The 19,669-nt window shown below is 43.9% G+C and overlaps 1 long non-coding RNA gene and 1 other non-coding gene across 2 annotated transcripts; both read left to right on the top strand.

Annotated features, from left to right (window-relative positions):
• Window positions 1-266: 266 nt before the first annotated feature.
• LOC134739538 (uncharacterized) lies at window positions 267-11,555 on the top strand. The gene is made up of 4 exons (XR_010126316.1): window positions 267-646; window positions 6,210-6,444; window positions 9,253-9,339; window positions 11,094-11,555. It is a non-coding gene; the product is annotated as an uncharacterized LOC134739538 (long non-coding RNA).
• On the top strand, window positions 7,072-7,175 carry LOC129035923 (U6 spliceosomal RNA). Its single transcript, XR_008502411.1, has one exon. It is a non-coding gene; the product is annotated as a U6 spliceosomal RNA (small nuclear RNA).
• Window positions 11,556-19,669: the final 8,114 nt, after the last annotated feature.

The raw sequence follows: 19,669 nt of genomic DNA on the forward strand, positions 1-19,669 counted from the left end.
TACTCATACAATTTTTCTTTGGACTCAATCACAATAACAGAATTAAAGATCAAAGTGTAAAAGTTAAAGACCAGTACAGATTCAATAATTATTCTTTTCTACATACTGTGTTTAAATGATATCCTTTTTCTTTTTGTTCTTATAGCTCGAGCTATAAAAGCCAAAGATCCGGTGATGATCCCATACCCTTTTCTTCAGTCTCACGTTGAAGATTTTTATGTAGAAGGCCTTCCCAAAGGAATTTTTTTTTTTTTTTTTTTTTTTTTGAGATGGAGTTTTCACTCTTAACGCCCAGGCTGGGGTGCAATGGCGCAACCTTGCTGGTCACTGCAACCTCTGCCTCCTGGGTTCAAGAAATTCTCCTGCCTTAGCTTCCCAAGTCGCTGGGATTACAGGTGCCCACCACCACACCAGGCTAATTTTTGTATTTTTAGTGGAGGTGGGGTTTCACCATGTTGGCCAGGCCAGTCTCAAACTCCTGACATCAAGTGATCTTCCCGCCTCGGCCTCCCAGAGTGCTGAGATGACAGATGTGAAGCCATGCCTGGCCAGGAATTTTGTTTTTTAGAAAGGCTTTCTACTAATGGAATTCCTGGCCTTGAGAGGATATTACTTTCGAAGGAAAGGATTTTTTTGTTATTAAAAGGTCAGATTCTTAGATTCTTATTGGACTATTGTCTCTGTTATGAGTGATCCATCTTTAGTCATTCACCACTATGGTTGTATTTAATTAAGTCTGAGTTATTTTATGGTGGCTTTGTTTTGTTTGTTTTGTTTTTACCGAATTTTGTTCTCGTTGCCCTGGCTTGAGGGCAATGGCGTGATCTCAGGTCACCACATTCTCTGCCTTCCCGGTTCAAGCAATTCTCCTGCCTCAGCCTCCTGAGTAGCTGGATTTACAGGCATGCGCCACCATGCCTGGCTAATTTTTTGTATTTTTAGTAGAGATGGTGTTTCACCATGTTGACCAGGCTGGTCTAGAACTCCTGACCTTGGGTGATCCACCCGCCTCGGCCTCTCAAAGTGCTGGGATTACAGGCATGAGCCACCACGCCCGGCCTGGGCCTGCTTCTTTCTCTTTTTCTTTTTGTTTCATTAGCAGCTTAAAATTGGTGCCTTATTCAGACACAAGCAAAAGGACATTAGCCCAGCTTTGGAAATAGATGTGAGCCCATATATGATTTTCCTAGTTTCTCCTCCCCCTTTGCTTTTTGCTCTCTTGTTAGTATGTTAATTGTTTTCACTCTCTGAATCTTTTTTCCCCATTTCTTTGGCAGACATTTTTACTTGTCTTGGAAGAGTAGGTGAAGAGCTGTTTTTAGGACTCTTTGAAAGGGTACAGTATGGGTGACAGTCTTGGCTAATGGTAACATCCAGGGAGCTGGGGTCAGCATGAGCTGGAATCAGTTCAAATTAGCAAAGCACTGGCACTCGGTGGCAGGAATACAAGTGACTGCAAAGTGTTAAGCACATCTGGAAAGGGATACTGACATCATCCTCAGAATCTGTGGGGAGTTCACATAGCCAGTTAAGACCCATTCCTCTTTGACCCTATAAAGATTCTTTAAAGAATAATACCCTTAGTGGTTTTCTAGCCAGCTTGCCTGCTCATTTATCTTTGAGGACGACATGCTTTGTGGAGCTCCACAGGCCCCAGAGGGGTATGGATTCTGCATTTGAAAGTGCTGAAGCTGAGAGACTGGGTCTTGGTGGACCACAAGAGGTCTGTTTCTCCTCTACTTATTGTTCCTTTTTTTCCCAGCAGCTGGCATTGCTGTTTAAATGGGTTGTTCTTTGCTGTTTTAAGTTGTTTCATAGTGGTGTGTCAGGATTTGGGTTTTCTGAATACTTTCCAGGCTGGTGACTTGAGTGGTGGTTAGGGAGGAGCTGTTTTAGGGCTGTTCTGGAGCTATAGAGGTCAGGTGTCTAGATACTCCCAGCTTGTCTGTTGAGGAAAATGCTGTTCTCATTGTGCTGTCTTTGGTGGTGCTGTGTGTGGCTCTTTAGATGTGGTTGGAGGTGAGCTGGGGGAGTTAATGAGATCTTTTTTAGGTGCTTTTGATAAAGTAGCCTGCACTACAGGATTCATTGTGACTTTTTCCCTTAACCTGTGCATTTCTGTCTGCTAGCTTTTGCTGTCTTTCTCATGCCTTTGATTTTCCCAGCTCCTCTTGGTTGAATTAAGTGCTCTGCTATGGTTTAAATGTGTCCCCCAAAGTTTATGTGCTGGAAACTCAATCCTCAATGCAACAGTTGGGGTGTGGGGCCTAATAAAATAGCCTTTATGAATGAGTTAATGTTGTTATTGTGGTAATAGATTAGGAATCACAGAGTGGGCACATTATAAAACAGAATTCAGCCCCTTTTACCCTCTTGCTTTCTTGCACTCTCTTTTCCTTCTGCCTTCTGTAGTGGGATGATGCAGCAAGAAGACCCTTACCAGATGCAGGCCCCTCAACCTTGGACTTTCTAACATCCAGAACTGTTAAGAAATAAAATTTATTCCTTTCCTTTCCTTTCCTTTTCTTCCTCCTTTCCCTTCTCCTCCCTTTTCTTCCCTTCCCCTCCCTCCCTCTCTCTCTCCCTCCCTCCTTCCCTCCCTTCCTCCTTCCCTCTTTCCCTCTTTCCCTTCCTTCCTTTCCTTCTTTCTCTTCCTTCCTTTCCTTCCCTCCTTCCCTCCTTCCTTCCTTTTTTCCTTTTTATAAATTATGCAGTCTGTGGTATTCTTTTATAGAAGCATGAAATGGACAAAGACAGACTCCATTTTCAAGAGCAAGCACTTTTGTAGTTTCTGAGCGAATTATGACGGCAAAGGAAGTTCTATAGATAGCCTCAGATCCACTACCTAGGAAGCATGCTACCAAGGAGACCTAGGATCTAGGATTTGATCAAGTGCTGGGCAACATGATACCACTGCAATTTAGCACCTCCGTATATACCTCCAGTTGGCTCAGCCCATCAGGGCTAAAACTACCCCTCATATCCTAGTGTCTCTTGTAGGCAGAAGCCTTGCCTAAACCCTAAGCTGCTTGGCTCACATTCTATCATGTGCTTTTTTTGTAGGGGGTTCAAATACACACAAAAGAAATATGTTGAACCTCCATGCACCCAACCCGCAGATTAAGCAGTTACCTCCATTTTTCCAGATTTGTTTCATCTGCTTCAATCTCCCTAAAAATTTATGTTTGTACAGGAAAAACTGAATAAATGGCTAATTCTCCACCCTACCTCTCATCTTAAGTCACTTTTCAGAGTAGTGAGTTAGTGACCTAGTAACCTTCCCTCTAATGACCAGTAGTTTTTTTTCTGAATACCATTATGAACTCATAGATTATTGTTTGCATTTGATGTATTTCAGGCCATTGCAGTCTTTATTGTTTTGGATGCTTACATTGTCTCATCTAGGTTAATAATTATCTCTTCAAGTTGACTTTCATGTCTTTTTGATGTGATCCTGTTGGACTTTGATGGCTTCCTTGCTTTCTGGCAAAAAAGATGTTCCAGGATCAATATACTGCACCATACATGGAGTCAGCCGTTTCTCTAGGGAACCTTGATTCCTTTTAGTAGAGAACACAGTTTGAGGTCTTGGACTGAATGACTTTTGTGAACCTCCTCTCCTGACACTACAGCCTGCATCCCTGCATATAGCCTGTTTGGAGCTCTTGCTGGGCACTAGCAGGTCTCCTAAAACTGCTATATAGTTCTGCCTCACTCTTACAAAGATTCATCTCTTGAGAGTTTTGTGCTCTACCCCCAGATGTGGTCTTTCTGGTTCTGAAGCTTTTGCTTCAGTCACCCTGAATTTTGCCAGCCCTATGCATGCTATACCTTGGATTGCCAACTTGCCCTCACTGAAGCCAGTTTCTCTGGTTAGAATAGTTGCCCCAACCCATGCCTAATACTCTAGTAAACAAGGTTCTACCTGGGCTTAGGTTAACTTTTGCTCCTTTGGGCCCTGTGTTCTACCAGCATTCCATTTATCTGAAACTCTCCCTCACCTTAAGAACTTATCTGTTCTTTAATGATTTACTGCTGCTTCCTGGGTTCGAAAGAACCCAGTTCAGGAGTTTCTGTTTTAGTTTGAGATCTTATAGGCCTGTCTCATCAGGTTGGTGTCAGCCCAGCTAGGATTAGGCAGAATTGGGTGGGGGCTGTAGTGCATTTTTGGCACAGCATGTACCTATCTGACTAATTCTCCGTCTTTTCTTTCTTGTTGCAATTCATGGGTCTTAGCATCTTCTGAATGGTATTTAGTAGGTCATCCTGTTGATTTCCTGCTAGGGAGTAGCATACTCTGGCTCTGTACCATTGGCCAAGGGACTTAAGGATAGATGAAGGGCTGCAGTTTTGTTAAATGGAACAACATGAAGAGATGGCATTGTAAAAAAAAAAAAAAAAAGGCTTGGCAGCAGGGCCCATTTGAATGGTTGGTCCTTGGCTCCTGTGTTGATATAGGCAGATCCTTGATGGGAATTTGGAATGTTCCCAAATATGGTATTGGTACATCAAGTCATCCTCAAGGTTGTCTGTGTAACAGTCTTGAATGATGTTTTGTCAGTCTTTGGAGATTCTCTGTATAGGGTTTAATCATTTAGTTATTTCAGTTGAGCCTGTTTAGTTTCTTTGCAAGGAGATAAGAAATGTGAAAGAGATGCAGACATTAGGGAAAAAAGTCAGGAGCCTTCTTTCCCCACCCTCTACTTGGGTTCTGGAACTGGACTCATAGGTGAGTAGTGAAGAGCTGGGCCCAAGCACATTAATCCTAGATCTAGCTCTGCTTTGCGCTCGCTCCAGTTCTTGTATCAAATTCACTTCAAGCCACCCAGAGTAGTATGTAGAAGAGTCATTCAGGACCGTGCTTATACTTCATTATATCAAATGGGAGATCCAGTAATTTATAGCCTATTATTTCTGGAGCCTGGAGATGGCTCTGCATAAGATTTGCTGAAGCAAATTTTATTACATTAGAAGAGAACCTAGCTGGCTGCATCCTACACTGGAAGCTTTTAGATGCCAATAAGGAGGTCATGTAAAGGTCACAGAATGACTCTGGAATCCATTCCCCGCCAAGAAAGAATAGTGACAATTCTATGTTGTCCTCTTTTCATTTCCCTTTGATTTTGAGTAATAAATTCTCTCCTCACTTCCCAGCTGAACGGTTTGGGAGTCTGTATTCCCTAGAAAGACTTTGGTCACATACCCATCAGATTAAATTAGGTGAAAACCCTTTGGCCTTCATGAATGTTGAAGGATTTCAAAGGGCTAATGGAAATTCTTCTAGAAGTAACTGCAACCTCCGCCTTCCAGGTTCAAGCGATTTTCCTGCCTCAGCCTCCCGAGTAGCTGGGATTACAGGTGTCCACCACCATGCTCAACTAATTTTTGTATTTTTAGTAGAGATGGGGTTTCACCATGTCGGCCAGGCTGGTCTAGAACTTTTGACCTCAGGTGATCCACCTGCCTCAGCCTCCCAAAGTGTTGGGATTACGGGTGCGATCCACCGTGCCCAGTTAAACTTCAGTTTTTCATGTACCATGCATAGGTCAGGGTCTTAGGGAGTGATTCATTCTAGCAGAACTCCCTGGATCTTAAGGCAGGTGTTTCATTTATTAATTGACAAAGGAGGCATATTTCTCCCCTGGTAACCCAAAGATTTAGGTCGTTTTCCCAGAGACTCCATTTCCACTGTGAGGGTTCTTGGAAAACTAAGCAGAGGATGAGGAAAAGTCTGTGAACAAGCTTGCTGGTTTCTCCCTGTCCTACAAAAGAGCATACGTCTTCTGTAACCCAGAAGGCCCCTTTGATTAGTCAAGGCTAGACAGACTGAGATTAGGGGTGTGGGTGTGTGTGTGTGTGTGTGTGTGTGTGTGTTTGTGTGTCTGTCTTGAGACAGGGTCTCACTGTGTCACCCAGGCTGGAGTGCAGTGGTGAGATCAGAGCTCACTGCAGCTTCCACTTCCTGGGCTCAAGCGATCCTCCTATTTCAGCCTCCAGAGTAGCTGGGACTATACGAATGTTTTACCGCACCCAGTTCATTTTCTAATTTTTTGTAGAGATGAGGTTTCACTGTGTTGCTCAGGCTGGTCTTGAACTCCTGGCCTCACGGGATCCTCCTGCCTTAGTCTCCCAGTGGGCTGGGATTATAGGTATGAGCCACCTCACCTGACCTGCAACGATTTTTCAACAATGTAATTTCTCTTTTGCAGAGCCACCTAAGCTGAAGATTCCCTTGAGAACAAGTACTGTCCTGTGGTTTCATGACCTTTCTTCCATTTGTCGTTCTTGTGAAGTGGAATTTAAATGACATCTTATCAAGATGGATAAACCCTAGTTTCCCAGTGCTGGAATATAGAAAATGATGAACAGGTAAATCCCACTCAGCACCCATAGTCCAGGCATGGGGACCTCAACACACCTGAGCCCCAGACATCACCTTTCATTGTGAGTAGCTCTGAGATGACACTTCTGCTGTTCCCAATTCCAGCATTAATTGAGTTAGATAGTTATTTTATGAAGAATTTTCATATGCCACAATCCTGACCATATCTTCAAGTGAACAGAAAACTTCTATTAAAAAGTCAACCTTCTGTCTCACTCTGTTGCCCAGACTGGAGTGCGGTGGTGCAATTATGGCTCACTGCAGCCTCAACCTCCTGGGCTCAAGCAATCCTCCTGCCTCAGCCTCACAAGTAGCTGGGACTACAGGTGCTTGTCACCACACCTCACTAATTTTCCCATTTGTGTTATATGTGGATTCCACAGGACTGACTTCGAAAACTTGAGTATGCGTGGATTTTGGTATACACAGAAATGGGAGAGCTGGAACTAATCCCCCCATATACCAAGGGACTAATTGTATCTGTTTTTACAATTATACTGTAGGAGACATTATGTTCCATGACAATGGTAATTTTTAATGACAATTTTTAATTGAGTGAAATTACCATAAAAATAATAATAGCAGCTAATATTTACTGAGCTGTTACTAGGTGCCTATAAATAGCATAGATTTTTAAATTCTCCATAATTCTTCCTTATTTCACTTAACCACTCTATCTTAAATTACTCATGCTTGCCTCAATAGCACACATACTTAAGTTGGAACAGTAGAGAGATTGGCATGGCCTCTGTGAAAGAATGACATGCAAATTTGTGAAGCATTCCATGTTTTTTAAAAAAAGAAAAAAATTACTCCCAGATTTTCACTGTGTTTGTGCATATGACCTTTTGTTTAGGTTGAATTACATCCAAAGATGAAATTTCCAGAAGTGAGATTACTGTGAGTCACAGGGCATGAGCATTCTCATTACCCTTGATGTAAATTGCAAAGCTTTCAGGCATGGTGGCTGTCAGCCTGTAATTCCAGCACTTTGGGAGGCTGAGGTGGGAGGATTGCTTGAGGCCAGGAGTTGGAGGAGGCAGTATAATGAGTCACTGTCTGTATGATTTAAAAAAAATTTCCAAGCTTTATCCTGGAAGGCTTATGTACATTTTAAACACCACTAATACTACAAGAAAATGGCCATTTCACTGCACCTTCGCCCACACAGGTATTATAATTTAACAAGTTATTTTCTGTGTGATAAATGAAAGACCTCATATTATTACTTTTACTTTGTCACCCATTTTTTTTTTTTTTGAGACGCAGTCTCGTTCTGTCGACCAGGCTGGAGTGCAGTGGTGTGATCTCGGCTCACTGCAACCTCTGCCTCCCAGGTTCAAGTGATTCTCCTGCCTCAGCCTCCTGAGTAGCTGGGATTACAGGCACATGCCACCATGCCCAGCTAATTTTTGTATTTTTAGTAGAAACGGGGTTTCACCATGTTGATCAGGCTGGTCTCGAACTCCTGACCTCGTGATCTACCTGCCTCGGCCTCCCAAAGTGCTTGATTACAGCTGTGAGCCATGCGCCCAGCCTATTTGTCACATATTTTATCTTTCCTTATGTTAGCTTATTAGCTTTATTTCTTTATTGTCCTTTTTTTTTTGAGATGAAGTCTCGCTCTGTCTCCTAGGCCTGAGTGTAGTGGCACAGTCTCAACTCACTGCAGCCTTGACCTCCTAGGCTCAGGTGATCCTTCCACCTCAGTAGTTGGGACTATAGGTACATGCCACTATGCCTGGCCAATTATTTTTATTTTTTTATTTTTACTAGAGACGAGGTCTTGCTTTGTTTCTTAGGCTGGTCTGGAACTCCTGGCCTCAAGCAATCCCCCCCACCACCCCCTCCCAAAGTACTGGTATTATAAGCATGAGCCACCAATGCCTGGGGTATCTGTGTCTTTTCCATTTATTTATAGAGTTACTTTGTCTTTTACTAATTCAATGATCTGTTTAATCTTTTATTAAATTATAAAAATAGTAAATACTTTTAAATAAGTGAAAAATTTCCTTCACTCTTTAGACCCGTAATCTTATCTCAGGAAATAATTGCTATTGAGAAAATGGGCCATATCCTTCAAGATACGTACATGGTGATTGAACATCACTTCACCTTTTCATATTTCGTGGACATTTGTGCCAATACCTATTGATCTATCTTAATCCTTTTCATGGTTGCATAATATTTTATTATATGGATGTATCACAATTTACCAGTACCAGTCAACTGCTGGAGGCATTTAGGCTCCTTCTAATATTTGCTTTGAGCTCTTTATATAATTAAAAATTAACCCCCTCAGCCGGGTGTGGCAGCTCATACCTGTAATCCAAGCACTTTGGAAGGCTGAGGTGAGAGAACTGCCTGAGTGTGGGAGATCACCACCAACCTGGTCAACATAGCGACACTTTGTCTCTACTAAAAATTAAAAAAAATAAAAATGAGCTACACGTTGCAGTGCACACCTGTAGTCCCAGCTACTGGGGAGGCTAAGACTGGAGGATCACTTGAGTCTAGAAGATTGAGGCTGCAGTAAGCTATGATCACACCATTGCACTTTAGCTTTGCTAAGAGCAAGACTGCATTTCTTAAACAAAATAAAAATTAGATGGGAATATTGCTCAAGCCCTGCAGGTTGAGGCTGCAGTTAACTGTGATTGCACCACTGCAGTCCAGCCTAGGTGATAGAGCAAGACCCTTTCTCTAAAAATAAAATAAAATAAAAATTAATCTATCATATTTCCCAGTAACACCTTCCCTCCTACGTTTCTCCTAGAAGCCCTTAAATTTTGTTTTCCACATACCATTTAAAACTTTTAAGTGCTGATGTCTGTCTGTGTCATCCCTCTTTTTTTTTTTTTTTTTTTTAGAATGTCTTTTTGTCACTTCTAGCTGGACCTACCATGAAAGACTTCTGAATCCAGGAAGAGAGACTGACTGGGCAACATGTTATTCAGGTACAAAAAGACTTGGACTGTAACTCAAAAATGATCAAATAATAGTGCATGCATCAAGTGCAATGGGAATCTCTTCTGGAGAGGGAGAGAAGCTTCCAGTTAAGGTGACATTGAAGCCAAGTCCTGTAAGATGAGGAAGAGTTGTATGAGAGTGGGGAGGGAAGGGGGAGGTGGAGGGATGGGGATTGGGCTGGGATGGGGTGGAGTGAGCTGCCCAGGCAGGGAAACCAGCACTATACAGACCTGAACAATGAAGATGGCACATTTTGTTCAGGGAATGGTGAATTAAGTGTGGCAGGAATGCTTTGGAGAGACGGTCATTTGCTTGTATGGAATTTTGCTCAAGAGACCTCATTACAGTTTCTAATTTTTTGATGTTATCATGCATCACTGCCCTTGTCAGATAGAATCATGATCACAATAACATCAAGCATAATATTTCATTGATTCTCACAAAAACAGGTGGGTGCCACAGTTATCCCCATTATATGCACAAAATGATGAAGACTTGGGGTTAATGAGCGATTTGCCCAAGCTCACCTGAATATTAAGACTGAGTCAAATGTTAGTCTGGTCTGACTTTAATGCTTGCCTTGTTCATGAGCACCATCCATTGCCTCTCCTATGCAGTTAAGCAGGTAGACAGGTGAGAGAAGAGCCCGTGTGATATCGGGGGAAATTCACCCCTGATATTTCATGTAGGTTCTTTTCTATTTTCCCTGAGTGTCAGCCGGTCTGAGAAATAAAGGGAAAGAGTACAAAAGAGAGAAATTTTAAAGCTGGGTGTCCAGGGGAGACATCACATGTCGGCAGGTTCCGTCATGCCCCCCAAGCCGCAAAACCAACAAGATTCTATTAGTGATTTTCAAAAGGGGAGGGAGTGTATGAATAGGGTGTGGATCACAGAGATCACATGCTTCACAAGGTAATAAAATATCACAAGGCAAATGGAGGCAGGGCAAGATCACAGGACCACAGGACCGGGGCAAAATTAAAATCGCTAATCAAGTTTCAGGCACTCATTGTCATTGATAACATCTTATCAGGAGAAAGGGTTTGAGAGCAGACAACCCATCTGACCAAAATTTATTAGGCGGGAATTTCCTCATCTTGATAAGTCTGGGAGCGCCACATGAGCCCGGGGCTTATTTCACCCCTTATCTGTGACTGTAAAAGACAGCCGTCCCCAAAGCGGCCATTTCAGAGGCCTCCCCTTAGAGATGCATTCTCTTTCTCAGGGATGTTCTTTCCTGAGAAAAAGAATTCAGCAATATTTCTCCTATTTGCTTTTGAAAGAAGAGAAATATGGCTCTGTTCCACCCGGCCCACAGGCAGCCAGAGTTTAAGGTTATCTCCCTTGTTCCCTGAAATTGCTGTTATCCTGTTCTTTTTTCAAGGTGCCCAGGTTTCATATTGTTTAAACAACTTGTGCAGTTAATGCAATTATCACAGGGTCCTTCGGGGACATTCATCCTCAGCTTACAAAGATGACCAGATTAAGAGATTAAAGTAAAGACAGGCATAGGAAATCACAAGGGTATTGATTGGGGAAGTGATAAGTGTCCATGAAATCTTCACAATTTAACTTCAGAGATTGCAGTAAAGACAGGCGTAAGAGATTATGGAATTATTAATTTGGGGAACTAATAAATGTCCATGAAATCTTCACAATTTATGTTCTTCATCCGTGGCTTCAGCAGGTCCCTCCATTCGGGGTCCCTGACTTCCTGCAACACGTTTCTCTCTACTCACAGACTTCTGACCAAATGTATGTGCGGAGTTTCTACACCAATCCTCCAGCTCTCTGGATACCAACCGCGTATCCCGCAATTGCATTCTGACACTACCTAGAGATAGCGCAGAACCCACAGGTTAGGGGCTCAGTCCCACAAGACCACCCTCACTTCAGATGCCAGTTGCAAGTCCTAGGTTGTCACCTGTATTTTGACCAACCAGTTAGAAATCAGGGTTTCCCATGACCTTCTTCTTGAGTTTAATTATTTACTAGAACAACTCACAGAACTTAGAAAAACAGGTTTTTTTCTTTTCTTTTTAAGAGACAGGGCCTCGCTCTGTTGTCCAGGCTGGTGTGCAGTGGTGCAATCATAGCTCATTGAAGCCTCAACCTCCAGGGCTCAAGTGATTCTCCTGCTTCAGCCTCTCACATAGCTGGAATTATAGGGTTCCCACCACCACATCTGGCTAATTTCTTTTATTTTTTGTATAGATGGGGTCTTCTTATGTTGCCCAGGCTGGTCTCAAATTCCTAGGCTCAAGTGATTCCACCCACCTCTGCCTCCCAAAGTGCTGGGATTACAGGCATGAGCCAGCGCATCTGGCCACCTTATTTTCTATTACTGGCCCAATGTAATGGCTCCATCTCAGGAACAGCCAATGAAAGAGATGCACAGGACAAGGTAAGTGGGGAGGGGCACAGAGCTTCCATGCTCTCTGTTGGGCACACTACCCTCCCAGGACCTCCTTGTGTTTAGCAACACAGAAGCTCTCCAAACCCTGCTGTTTGGGTTTTTATGGGGCATGATTGATAAAATCATTGGCCATTGGTAGTTAAGTCAATTTTTGCCTCCTGGAGTTCAGCAGGTGAGGCTGAAAGTTCCAAGCCTCAAAAAATGTGGTTGGGGCCAGGTGCGGTGGCTCACTCCTGTAATCCTAGCAGTTTGGAAGGCTGAGGCACATGGACCACTTGAGGTCAGGAGTTTGAGACCAGCCTGACCAACATGGTGAAACCCCATTTCTACTAAAAATAACAACAATTAGCTAGAAGTTGTGGCACATCCCTATAATTCCAGCTACTCGGGAGGCCGAGGCAGGAGAATTGCTTGAACCCGGGAGGTGGAGGTTGCAGTGAGCTGAGATTGTGCCATTGCACTCCAGCTTGGGCTACAAGAGCCAAACTCCATTTAAAAAAAAAGCGGTTGCTTTCTCTGGCAGCTAGCCCTCCTCCTGAAGCAGTCTAGGAGCTTGCAGCCACCCTGTTAGCTCAACAGCATCCCACATGCATTCTTACCATGCTGCAGATCTGAAAGACCTTAGAGGCCCTTGTGTCAGGAACCTGGGACTAAGACTAAATATCAAAACAGAAAATGCTCCTATTACCTCTGTCACAAAGGGCTTTTTAAGAGCTTTGGAAGCTCTGTGCCAGGAACCAGGGGCAGAGACCAAATGTATATTTCTTTTCTTATATTTGAGACAGAGTCTCACTCTGCCACTGAGGCTGGAGTGCAGTGATGTGATCATAGCTCACTGCAGCCTTGACCTCCTAGGCTAAAGCAATCCTCCCACCTTAGCCTCTCCAGTAGCTGGAACTACAGGCGTGCATCACCATGTCCAGCTGATTTTAATTTTAATTTTGTAAAGACAGGGTCTTCCTATTTTCCCCAGGCTGATCTCTAACTCTTGGCCTCAAGCAATCCTTCCTCTTTGGCCTCCCAAAATGTTGGGATTACAGATGGGAGCCCCCATACCTACCAATCACAAGAATCTTTATAAGAGAAGGAGGTAGGACAGTCAGAATTAGAGAAAGTGATGTGGTAATGGAAGAAGAGGTCAGAGAGGGAGATTTGAAGATGCTGTACTTCTGGCCTTGAATATGGAGTCACGAGGTAAGTCAAGGAATGGGGGTGGCTTCTAGAAGCTGGAAAAGGCAAAGGAGCACATTCTGTCTAGAGCCTCCCCCAGAAGGAATGCAGCCCCTCTGACACCTTGACTTTAGCCTTAATAGACCTAGTTGGGCTTCTGGCCCCCAGAACTGTAAGATGGTAGATTTATGGTGTTTGAAGCCACTAAATGTAGGGTACTTTGTTGTAGCAACAACCAAAAATGAACGTGAAGCTGGGACCTCATGTTACAGTTGCTGACACCTGTAATCCCAGAATTTTAGGAGGCTGAGGTAGGAGGATCGCTTAAGCCCAGGAGCTTAAGACCAGCCTGGGCAACATAATGAGACCTCATATCTAAAAAAAATGTTTTTAAAAGGCCAGGCTCAGTGGCTCACATTTGTAATCCCAGCAGTTTGGGAGGCCGAGGAGGGTGGATCACAAGGTCAGAAGTTCAAGACCAGCCTAGCCAAGATGGTGAAACCCCATCTCTACTAAAAATACAAACATTAGCCAGGTGTGGTGGTGGGTGCCTGTAATCCCAGCTACTCAGGAGGCTGAGGCAGAGAATCACTTGAACCCAAAAGGCAGACCTTGCAGTGAGCCGACATCGCACCCTTACACTTCAGCCTGGGCGACCGAAACTCCATCTCAAAAAAAAAAAAAAAAACCCAGGTGTTCTGGCATGCAGCTGTAGTCTCAGTTCCTAGGGAGGCTGAGGCGGGAGGATTGTTTAAGCCTGGGAGGTTGAAGTTGCTGTGAGCTGTGATTGCACCAGTGTACTCCAGCCTGGGCAATAAAGAAAGACCTTGTTTCAAAAAGAAAGAAAGAAATGAGCATGGTGGGAATGGGGACAGATGACAATGTTAAGTAGAGTGGTCAGGATTGGCCTCATAAGTGAATATTGAGCAAAAGTTTGAAGCAGGTGATGGAGCTGGCCAAGGTGCTGAGGGAAGAGCATTGTAGGCTGAGTCAACAGGGTCTTTATCCTGTTGGATAAAGGAAGAAACTCTCTGGTGTGTCTGAGGCTCTGGAAGGAGGCCAGTGGAGCAAAGAGATAGAGGGAGCAAAGTCAGCAAGGAGGCCAGGGAGTTACTGGGCTGGGATTGGTACAGATCGTGTAAGCCCTGGGATGCTATTGCTGGGGCTTTGGCTTTTACTCTGACTAAAATGGGAACCACCGAGGGCTTCTGAGCAGAGAGGCGACATGGTCTGTCTCCTGATTTAAAAGCACGACCTGGCTGCCAAGTTGAGAAAGACTATGGGAAGATTTGGGTAGAAGCGTGGGGGCCAAGCTGTGGCAACATCCCGGTGGGAGATGATAGTGATCCTGCCCGGGTTCACGGTGGTGGTGAGAGATGGTCAGAGCATGGATACATGTTGAAGTCAGTCAGTAGGATTTCCTGATGGACTGGATGTGAGCTGTGAGAGAAGGCAGTGGTCAAGGTTGAGTTTGATTCTAATTGAATTATTAAGTAATTTTAAAAAACACTACTGCCTTTCCCAATCCTACCAAGTAAAGGATGCTAGATAAAAGAAATCTCAAGTCGGGCCAGGTGCAGTGGCTCACACCTATAGTTCCAACAGTTTGAGAGGCAGAGATGGGAGTATGTTTTAAGGCCATGAGTTTGAGAGCAGCCTGGGCAACATAGCAAGACCTCCTCTCTAAAAAAACAAAAAAAAATAAATTTAAAAAAATAAATATAGCCAGACATGATGGTATGTACCTATGGCCCCAGTTACTCATGTGGCTGAGATGGGCAGATCTCTTGATTCTAGGAGTTTGAGGCCAGCTTGGGCAACATAGAAAGACTTCTCTCTCTACAAAAATGAAAAAAAATGCCTGACATGGTGGTACTTGCCTGTATTCCCAGGTATGGGGGCAGCTGAGGCAGGAACATCTCTTGAGCCCAGTTGGTCAAGGTTGCAGTGAGCTATGATTATACAACTGCACTCCATCCTGGGTGACAGAGTGGGACCCTGTCTCAAAATACAAATACACATGAAATCTCAAGTCAGACCAGTCCCTTCTAGGCTATGTAGGCCTTGTAACCACATAGCTGCATGATCGGGTTTGTGTGGCTGTGGATGAGGAGACCCCTGTCCAATTGTCGGCTTTGTAATCAGTTTATTTTTCAATATAGTAATCAAATATATTTCATCATACTTGATGGTCTCAGATATGTGTGGATTTTGGAATTCCCCTTGGAACAGGTTGTAACATCTTATTGGCTCCATAATTCCATAATTTTTAAAATCTGATCAGTTTTTAATAAGATCAGAGTTGATATTAGACTACCTAATTAGTTTTGTTAATGAGAAAATGAAATTGTGTTGTTTGCATTTTATCCAAGTTGGGTGTCATATTGGCTAAATCTCATCAATACTTGAACAAATGCAAAATTAGAGCTTATCATGAAACACAATGTAATTCTTGAAGAAGATGCCATTTCTTTTTTTTCTTTTTTTTTCTTAAGATAGAGTCTTTCTCTTGTCACCCAGGCTGGAGTGCAATGGTACGATTTTGGCTCACTGCAACCTTCACTTTCTGGGTTCAAGCAATTCTCCTGCCTCAGCCTCCCGAGTAGCTGGGATTACAGGCGCCCGCCACCACACCCAGCTAATTTTTGTATTTTTAGTAGTGATGGGGTTTCACCATGTTGGCCAGGCTCCTCTGGAGCTCCTGACCTCAGGCAATCTGCCTGCCTCAGCCTCGCAAAATGCAAGGAGTACAGATGTGAGCAACCACGCCTGGCCTCCATTTCTTTTTTGTAGTCTTTAATAAACAGCTGCTATCATTGCAGACTTGCTATTTAGGCACTTAGGAATTTTTCACTAGAAGGCATGTAAAGAAGGACCATGGGCATTTGTAATGAATTTAGCATTTATTCTTTGACTACATGACTGTCCCCAGAGCTGTAACTTTATTAATGAATTTTTTAGAAGCCATTTAGCTAGCAACTGAGCCTAACCAGCCACTCACCCTCGTTATTCAGTGCTCTTTTACTATTGTCTATTTCTCCTCCAACTTGGCTACACTCACAAAGTGATAAAAACTTGCATTTGTTTTCTTTCCTTTTCAGAGACAGGGTCTTGCTCTGTTGCTCAGGCTACAGTACAGTGACATGATCATGGTTCACTGTAGCCTCAAACTCCTGGGCTCAAGCAGTTTTCTCACTTCAGTCTCCCAAGTAGCTGGGACTACAGACATGTGCCACCATGTCCAGCTAATGTTTTCGTTTTTTATCATAGAGACGGGATCTTGCCAGGTTGCTCAGACTGGGCTCAAAACTCCTGACCTCAAGTGATCCTCCTGCCTCAGCCTCCCAAAGTGCTGGGATTACAGGCAGGCATGACCACCTGTGCCCAGCCCCCTATTATCATTATTTTAAATAATAGCTTTATTAAAATATGATTCACATACCATTCACTTTATTTATTGAAATCTGCAATTCAGTAGGTTTTAGAATATTCACAGAGCTGTGCATCGATCACCACAGTCACTTTTAGAAGCTTTCATTACCCTGTAGAGAAATCCATACCCCTTAGCCACTACCTCCTACTCTCCCCACCTACCTTTGCCCCCAGCCTTAGGCAACCATTGATTAATTTTTTTGTCACTATAGATTTGCCTAATCTGGACAAATAGAATTGTACAATATGTGATCTTTTGTGGCTTTTTTTCCGTCTTAGCACGGTGTTTTCAAAGTTCCTGTATGTCATAGTGTGTATCCATATTTCATTCCTTCTATGGCAGTATTCCATGGTAGAGACACACTGCATTTTGTTTATCTGTTCATCAGTTGGTGGATATTTGGGTTGTTTCCATGTATTCCATGTATTGGTCATTATGAATAATGCTGCTATGAAGATTGTTGTACCAGTTTTTGTGTGGACATATATTTTTATTTTTCTGGGATATATGCCTAGGAGTGAAATTGTTGCATTATAGGATGACTGTACATTTAGCCTTTTGAGAAACTGCCAGACTGTTTTCTAAAGTGGCTACACCAGTTGGGTGCAATGGCTCACACCTGTAATCCCAGCTACTCAGGAGGCTCAGCTAGGAGGATGGCTTGAGCCCATGAATTCAAGACCAGCCTGGGCAAGATAGTGAAGCCCTGTGTTGATTTTTAAAAAATCCAATTAAAATGACAAGAAAAGAAATACCCAAACAAAATGGTTACACGATTTTATGTTCCCACCAGTAATATATGTGGGTTCCAATTCCTCCACATCTTCACTGACATTTTTTTTTTTTTTTCTAGATAGGGGTTTGCTCTGTCTCTCAGGCTGCAGTGCAATGATGCCATCACAGTTCACTGTAGCCTTGACCTCCCAGGCACAAGTGATTCTCTCATCTCAGCCTCCTGAGTAGCTGAAAATTGCAGGTGTATGCCACCATGCCTCGCTAATTTTTATATTTTTTTCTGTAGTGATGGGATTTTACCATGTTGCCCAGGCTGATCTCATACTCCTGGTCTCAAGTGATCTGCCCACCTCAGCCTCCCTAAGTTCTGGAATTACAGGCTGCCACCATGCCCGGCCTTCACCAACATTTGCCATTATCTGTGTTGTTTTTTTTTCTTTTATACCTTAAAGCAGTATGAGAACAAGTGTCTTCAATTATAGGAAACAGTATAATCCCAGGGCATTGGGAGGCTGACAGGAAGATGTCTTGATGCCAGGAGTTTTTGTTGTTGTTGTTGTTGTTTTTGACAGAGTCTCGCTCTGTCACCCAGGGTGGAGTGCAATGATGGGGTCCACTGCAACCTCCGCCTCCCAGGTTCAAGTGATTCTCCTGCCTCAGCCTCCCGAGTAGCTGAGACTACAGGTACACGCCACTACTGCCCAGCTAATTTCTGTATTTTTGATAGAGTCAGAGTTTCACCATGTTGGCCAGGCTGGTCTTGAACTCCAGACTTCAGGTGATTTGCCTGCCTCAGGCTCCCAAAGTGCTGGGATTACAAGCATGAGCCACCATGCCCAACCTGATGCCAGGAGTTTTAGACTAGCCTGGGCAACCTAGCAAGACCTTGTCTCTACAGAATATTTAAAAATTAGCCAAATGTGGTGGTGCCTGTGTATAGTCTCTCTCCCTCTCTCTTGTTTTTTTCTTTCTAACTTTTCGTGACGTGGTCTGGCTCTGTCACCCAGGCTGAAGTGCAGTAGTGTGATCATGGCTCACTGCAGCCTGAAACTCCTGGGATCAAGTGATTGATCCTCCCTCCTCATCCTACCAAGTAGTAGGGACCACAGGTGTATGCCACCCAGGTCTTGCTATGTTGCCCAGGCTGGTCTTGAGCTCCTGGCCTCAAGCAATCCTCTCACCTTGGCCTCCCACAGTGCAAAGATTACAGGTATGAACCACCATGCCTGGCCCCTACCCTGCCTATTGAGAACTAAAAGAAGGATCCAAATTCTCCTTAGCTCAACTCGAGCCATTTCCTGATTGCTTCATCAGCAAGGAGCTTGTTATTGGGCTGTCCAGGCCTCCCAAGCAGCACAGAAATGAGGTGAAGGAGTTTTCCTGCTGCTCCACTCTGTAAGGAGTTGGAGGGTGATGTTTACTCGTTTGCAGAGAGAGATGCCTTGTAGGCACCTCAGGATGGAGAGGACCCTGATTCCAATGTCCTTTTTTTCTTTCAAAACAGGACCTTGCCCTGTCACTCAGGATGGAGTTCAGTGGTCCAATCATGGCTCATTGTAGCCTCAAACTCCCAGGCTCAAGCAGTCCTACCATGTCAGCCTTCCCAGTAGCTGGGACTACAGGCAAGCATCGTGACACTCAGTGAATTTCGTTTTTATTTTTTTGTAGAGATGGGGCCTCAGTATGTTGCCACGGCTGACCTTGAACTCCTACACTCAAGGGATTTTCCTGACCTGGCCTCCCAAAGTATTGGTATTACAGGCATGAGCCATTTTGCCCACCGTGTCTGGTTCTTAACCTTCTGCCTCCCTCTTCCAGTTTGAAAGAATGCGTGTAATTACATGGGCTCTCCTAGATACTCCAGGATAATCTTGTTTTAAGGTCAGCTGATGAGCAACATTAATTTTATCTGCACTCTTAATTCCACCTTTCTATGTAATTGTGCTGTGTAACATAGGACATGAGCAATTGGTGGGGGTGGGGGTTATTACTTTGGCCACCACAGTAACTATTTTATGCCAGGTACTCAGCTAAGCACTGGTGAATTAAGCATGAATAACACACACTCCCTAATCTCCATCCATTCTTGGGAGGAGCACCTCACCTGCCATGCTCCTGAGAATCTGGGGAGTCAAAGAAGTCTTCCATGAGGAGGTGATGCCAAAGCGGACAAGTGACAGAGGAGTCAAAGCTAGCTAGGAAGAGAGTAGAGGTTTAAGGGGAAACATATTATAAGCAGAGGATATCACCCACTTCAGAGACTCCCAGAGGAGAAAGAGTTTGCATTGAAGGGGCAGATGAGGCTCAGTTGGACTCCATAGCAGATGAAATGGAGAGGGGCAAGCAGTGAGGCTGCCTTGCAAGGCAGGGCAGAGCAGGGGCTGTTAAGGAGTTTGGACTTAATCCCTGAGGCAAGGAGAAGTGATGTAAATGGGGGAGTAACATGATGAGATTCATGGATTAGAGACATGGTTCAGGCTGCTGTAGAGAAGGCACCAGGGAGAGCAGATGGCTCAGTGGGTGTGCAGGAGACCTCTCACTGAGTTTAGGGAGAGGTTTTTTA

This window comes from Pongo pygmaeus, chromosome 3, assembly GCF_028885625.2.
Source record: "Pongo pygmaeus isolate AG05252 chromosome 3, NHGRI_mPonPyg2-v2.0_pri, whole genome shotgun sequence".
NCBI lineage: Eukaryota > Metazoa > Chordata > Mammalia > Primates > Hominidae > Pongo > Pongo pygmaeus.